Source organism: Cornus florida, unplaced genomic scaffold (assembly GCF_030987335.1).
Source record: "Cornus florida cultivar Cherokee Brave unplaced genomic scaffold, ASM3098733v1 CherokeeBrave_3.0.0_Hap2_Chr06, whole genome shotgun sequence".
Classification (NCBI taxonomy): Eukaryota; Viridiplantae; Streptophyta; class Magnoliopsida; order Cornales; family Cornaceae; genus Cornus; species Cornus florida.
In genome coordinates this window covers 52,710,362-52,716,956 of record NW_026775576.1, presented here as the reverse complement: position 1 = coordinate 52,716,956, position 6,595 = coordinate 52,710,362, and the positions used below count along the sequence as shown (strand labels likewise).

Genomic DNA, 6,595 nt, shown 5'->3' with positions numbered 1-6,595 from the left:
TTTAAAGGAAGAAGTCGACAGCAACCGCACAGCAACAGTCACCTGACGTGATTGTTTCATAGGTGGTTTGGTCACGTCTCACTAGAAGACGATGTTAATTTCCACTCATGAGCATCATCACTTGGCTCCAAAAATCCTTAGTCTTCATTTTTAGTCAGACTAGTAATTCTTAATACTACCTACTAAATTTATGAAAATTATGCATTAAATTTTCAGTTTACTTTTCAATTCTTGTCCTTTAGTTTAAAAATCAGTAAGTTTTTATCATATACTTTTAGGACAAACGCGCATAAATTTTTATGTTATTATTTTGATAGGTAAGAAAATGAGTAATATGAGTCCAACCCACAAGATTATATCATTCTTAAAAAAATTCTAACTAAAAGTTTTGGCTTTAGGTCTCAAATTATATGGTGCCAACTGTGAAAATGTAATTATTGTATTTTTTAAATTTTGATTTTTGTTTTTCTGTTCTTGATTAATTAATTGCTTTCGTGTGTGACTTTGTAATTGCCTCAGAAATCTTGTTTTGCTATATATTTGGCCAAACTTTAGAATTCTTGTAGTACCTCTGATGTAGACTAAATTCATCCATCGGTTTTTTTTTAGAAATGTCTTTTTCTAGAAAGGAAGACCATTCAACACATCCTACTGTGCAATTAAGAATTCTCATATGCCTTTTCTACAAAAAAAAAAAAAAAACAAAAAAACAAAAAAAGGAAAAAAGGAAGAAGAAGAAGAAGAAGACCATTCATCACATCCTGCAACGTGTAGAAAACATTGTATATCACAACAGTCACAATAATTTAATAAATTGAAGACATCTTGGTTCTTGATCAAAATTTAAATCTCCTATACTATGGAGAAATTATTAGGTAGTCACCTATGTACACATCTTATCTTAGAGAGAGTTTGTAATTGCACTCTCCCTATATTACGAAAAATTATTAAATGGTCTCAAACACGTCTAAGAAGTTGAATGTATTTATCAATTTTTTTTATTTTTTATTTTTTACTTTGTATATAACTTTGACTTGAATAAAATAATTTATTATTTTTATATATTTTCGAATTAAGTTAAATGATAACTTATTTTAAGAATAAAAACTAGTTTGTTTCAGAAAAATGGACAATTGTAACCAATAAAAAATTAAAATAAAAATATTAGTAACAAAAATGTAAATCAAATTCCATGATACAATAAATCCTATTGAAATTAATAACTATTTGTTATTTAATACAAAAATAAAAAAATATATTATATATTTAAGAGGATTGACCAAGTGGCGAGTTGTGTTTCACTGACCATTTTGTCACTTATACATACATACATATTTCTATATCTTATTAAATAATATCTTATTTTAGAAATTGAAAAATATGTAAAATATTGTGTACATACACATAGACTTAAATGTGTCGGTTATAATTGTTCAGGACTTTTTTTTTTAACACAAGTGCTTATCCATTTTAATAATATCATATAAGAAACAGGGCAAATTGCACTTACACTTCATGTAGTTAGGTTATATTTCACTTAAATTAACATTTTGATTTCAAATTTCACTCACATTTGAATTAATGGTTTAGCACTTACACTCCAAATGTCAATTTTTGATGGAATTAGAATAATTTTGAGGTGTTGAGGGAAAAAAAAAAGAGGTAATTGTTGGAGTTGTTATTAAATTTAAATGATTTTTCAGAATTAAAATAAGATTTTTAAAATTTGTAAAAATTGAAGCCGCAACAGGAGAAAGAGAACCCCACAGTTGAACTAATCTGTTAACGACATTATTGTCATTAATTTAACACATTGATAACAATTCAAAGAAGAAGTCATCTTGAGTTGGTTCTGTCAACCATCAGCGCAAAGCCACAGTTACTTGGCGCGTTCATATGTGGTTTGGTCGCGTCTTACTAGAACTATGCATTAAATTTCCAGTTTACTTTTCAATTTTTTGTCATTTATTTTAAAATTCAATTAGTTTTTATTGTATTCCCTCATTTTCATATATTTTTTTTTGTTTGTCTCAAAATAATAGTTAATTTTTTTTTTAAAATAATATATTTTATATTTTTCTATATATGTTATTTGAGTTTAAAATTTCAAAATTTCAAACTTAAATATTTAAAATTTCAAATTTAAGTCACACACGTAAGCTAGTAATTTTTTAGACAGATAATATATTTTTTAGACTTCAAATTATACTAGTCGAATTAATAGTTTAAAAATGTAATTATTGTATTTTTTAAATTTTGATTCATTAGTTGCTTCCGTGTGTGACTTTGTAGTTGCCACCTAAATTTGGTTTTGTTGTATATTTGGCCAAACTTTAGAGTTTTTGTAGTACCAAAAGGAAGAGATTTCAACACATCCAACAACCTAGACAACACTGTGCAATTAAGAATTCTCATATGTCTTCTCTACAAAAAATAAATAAATAAATAAATAAAAGAAAAAGAAAAAAAAGAAGACCATTCAATACGTCCTACAACATGTAAGAAAACACTGCATATCACAACAAAGTCACAATAGTTTAAGAAATTAAGTACATCTTGGTTCTTGATCTAAATTTGAATTTTCTATACTATTTAAAAATTATTAGATAGTCACGTACATCACATTTTATCTTAAAAAAAGTTTATAGTTGTACTCTTTCAAAAATTACGAAAAATTATTAGATGGTCTCAAACATGTCTTTGAGGGAGTTTGTATTTATCATAAAAAAAAAAAAATTTGTTCTTTGTATATAACTTTGACTTTAAAAAAATAATTTCTTATTTTTATATATTTTCGAATTAAGTTAAATGATAACTTATTTTAAGAATAAAAACTACTCCTGTAGTTTGTTTAAGAAAAATGGACAATTGTAACCAATAAAAAATAAAAATAAAAATATTAATAACGACAATATAAATCAAATGCCATGATACAAAAAATCATATTGAAATTAATAACTATTTGTTATTTAATACAAACATAAAAAAAAATATTATATATTTAAGAGGATTGACCGATTGGTGAGTTGTGTTTCACACACCATTTTGTCACTTACACATACATGTTTATATATCTTATTAAATAACATCTTACTTTGGAAATTGAAAAATACGTAAAATATTGTGTCCATATAAATGTGTTGGTTATAATTGGTCAGGAGTTTTTTTAAATACAAGTGGTTATCCATTTAAAAAATATCATATTAAAAAAAAAAAAAAAAAACGTAGTGATACTGGCGCCCCATTGTTATTAATAAAATAAAATGTCTAAAAACACTTGTTTAAAATTATAGTGGGCATTTTTAACATTTTATTTTACTCACAATAACAGTGAAGCGCCAAGGTATTATTTTGAAGTGCCAATATCACGTTTCAATTAAAAATAAAAATGAAGTAGAGGAGTTTGTTTAACACAAGTGTTTATCCCTTTAAATAACATTATATAAAAAATAAAAATAATGTGGGGGAGAAGTTTGTGTCTAACCAACTTAAAATGTTTAGGTGCATTTAATAATAGCATGTTAATATTTATATAAAAATAAATAAATATTATTTTTTAATTTATTTTTTTGAAAAACATGTTATGCAATATAAAGAGCAATAGTTCAGTGGATTAGTACCTTCAACATTAAAAAAGTTATAACCTTCAAAGAAACAATAACACATTATTATTTTAAATATATATAATTGGATTAAATTAAATAATATCTTATTTTAAACTTTAACAATATCATAAAATCTTTTTTCTTTTTTTTTTTCTTTTTTTTTTTTCTGTTTGCAAAAAATAGAAAATTGTCTGCTACTTGTTATCTACTTATTTCCATTAATTCATGAACGGATCACATCGCATGGCTTGTGCTGCAATTTTTTCCGCAAATCAAGCTAATATGTTAAAAAAAAATTATATTAATTGGTCAAATTTAGTAATTTTGGGAAAATGAGAACCACTTGGTTCATGCATGACCAAAATTTCAAATTCCAGTCATAATTGAACTCTTCCTAGATCACGGTCAAGTTTTCCAATTACATTAATAATCTTGTACAAAAAAATCAATGCCAAATTAAAATATCCAAAAACAAACACTATATATATAACACTATAACCCTATACCACTACTACACAAAACAGAACTCACCATTACAATTTTTTTTTAAAGAAAATGATGAATGCTAGAGTTTTTCTCGGCGCCCTTGCCCTTGCCACCATTTTTGATTCCTGTAAGTTTTGTTTTCTTTGTTTTTTTTTAAGTTATTTTATATTTCCTCGTCAGATATTATACATACATATATATGTATATATTTATATATATATGCCTGTGTGAATAATATTGTAGTAAGTGCACATTCATTATGTGTGTCATTATCTCTCAAACATTAAGTCCAAAATCAATTTGTATGAAAAAGTTGATGTTTCTTGTTATAGTTTTTTTGTGGACCAAAATTAATCACATTTTATATGAAAAACTCGCACAGTCATGCCTATACGGGACTTGAACCCTTTAACCTATTTATATTGTATTATAAGAAAAATAATACCCAATGATCTTTTATGAACTCGAATGCATAATGTGTGTGAACATTGATTTAATTGTACACATATATTTCTTTGTCATAAAAAAAAAATATTTATGTGAAGCCTATTAAGTATTTGCCTAAATGGTTTTGATTTGAATTGCATGCATTGAAGCTCTATAGTATTTTTATTTAGTGGATCCTTTAAAGGTAAGAGATTTAACTATGTACATTGTATTACAGGGGCTCACTCAGCCACATTCATATTCACAAACAACTGTCCATACACCATTTGGCCCGGAACCCTTACCGGCGGTGGCGGCGCTTAATTATCGTCAACAGGGTTCGAGTTAGCATCTAAAGCCTCATCATCCCTCAACGCGCCTGCCCCGTGGACCGGCCGGTTTTGGGCACGGACTTCTTGCTCCACGGACGCCAGTGGGAAGTTCACCTATCAGACTGCCGACTGTGCCTCCGGTCAGATAGGTTGCAATGGTGCCGGTGCAATCCCTCCGGCAACCCTAGTAGAATTAACCCTAGCAGCCAACAATGGACAAGATTTTTACGACGTTAGCCTAGTAGATGGGTTCAACTTGCCGGTTTCCATCACCCCACAAGGTGGAACCGGCAGCTGCAGCACCTCCTCATGCCCGGTCGACGTCAACGCCGACTGTCCGGCTGACCTTGTGGTGAAAAATTCAGATGGTGCCACAATTAGTTGCAAGAGTGCATGCGTAGCATTTAATCAGCCACAATATTGTTGCACTGGAGCTTATAACACAGAAGCGACTTGTCCACCCACGAACTACTCTCAGTACTTTGAAGGGAAGTGTCCTTTGGCTTATAGCTATGCCTATGATGACAAAACTAGCACATTTACTTGCAATGGTGGACCTAACTATGCTATTACATTCTGTCCATGAGTAATAGGGCAGACGAGAGAGAAATATTTGTTTAGTAGTAGCTAAAATAATTTAGATTTCTCTCTTCTAAGTTACTTGTTGTACTCGTGGTCACAGTACTTGACCTATAAATAATGTGTACAATAAATATAAAAATAAAATGAACATGTGGAAGAGGTCTTCCCACTTACATTGAATCAGTGTGCAAATTAACCCTAGCATCCATTTGATTCTATTTGTGATTCTCTGCTCAATCGATCAGCAAGTATCCATGTTCTTATGCTTATTGTATAATCAATAGGACAATAGGTTCAAAATATAAGCATTTTATTATTATTATTATTATTATTATTATTATTATCTTTGGAAGGTAATAAACATTTTATTGTGTATTTTTGTTATCAATGATCAGCATTGAACACCGAGGAGTACAGTGCTATCATGATTATCAATTAAGCATGTAATTTTGTATGTTTAGCTCCATTTGGATATATGGAAATTAACAGTGAAGATTGAAGAGAATGTAAATGAACAGCAGGGGATTAGAAAATCACATAATTTAGCATGCAAATTTGTATGTTTAAGTACGTTTGGTTAGATGGAAATTAATGGTGGAAAGTGAAAGTGAAAGTGAAAGTGAAAGAAAGTAAAGTGAATTAAAGAAAATAAAATTTTCATTGTGCATTTGATCTAAATTTTAAGAAATTTATGGGAAATCAACATTTTATGGTTTCAATAACATTGAAACTTGCCATAAAAGAAAGGGCATATATTATTCTAAGTTCATAAAATTTTCTCAATAAATCAAAATTTTTCCTTATTTATTTTTTTTTTTTGTAGGAAAATCTTATTAGAGAGTCAAGTGGTTATGGAAAGTAACTTTTCCTCAAAATTTTCCTTTCCCTTTTAACCAAAGTATTGTGAAAGTTTGTATTTCCTTTCTTTAATTTCTTTCTATTTCCATAGAACCAAATGGAGCCTTAAAGACCTGATAAAATCTTGCTACTTATATGCTAGCTTATATTGGTTAAAGATTGTAACCATAATAATATTGGAATAAAGAAATTAAATTTTCCATTGTGCAATATTTGATTAGCATGAATTTTTTGTAAGAAAATAATGGGAAATCACATGATTTAGCATGCAAATTTGTATGTTTAAGTATGTAGGGTTATGACGGA

At 28.4% G+C, this 6,595-nt stretch overlaps 1 pseudogene; it reads left to right on the top strand.

Annotated features, from left to right (window-relative positions):
- The first annotated feature begins 4,160 nt into the window (after positions 1-4,160).
- On the top strand, positions 4,161-5,611 carry LOC132314104 (thaumatin-like protein 1b; annotated as a pseudogene).
- The last annotated feature ends 984 nt before the right edge of the window (positions 5,612-6,595 follow it).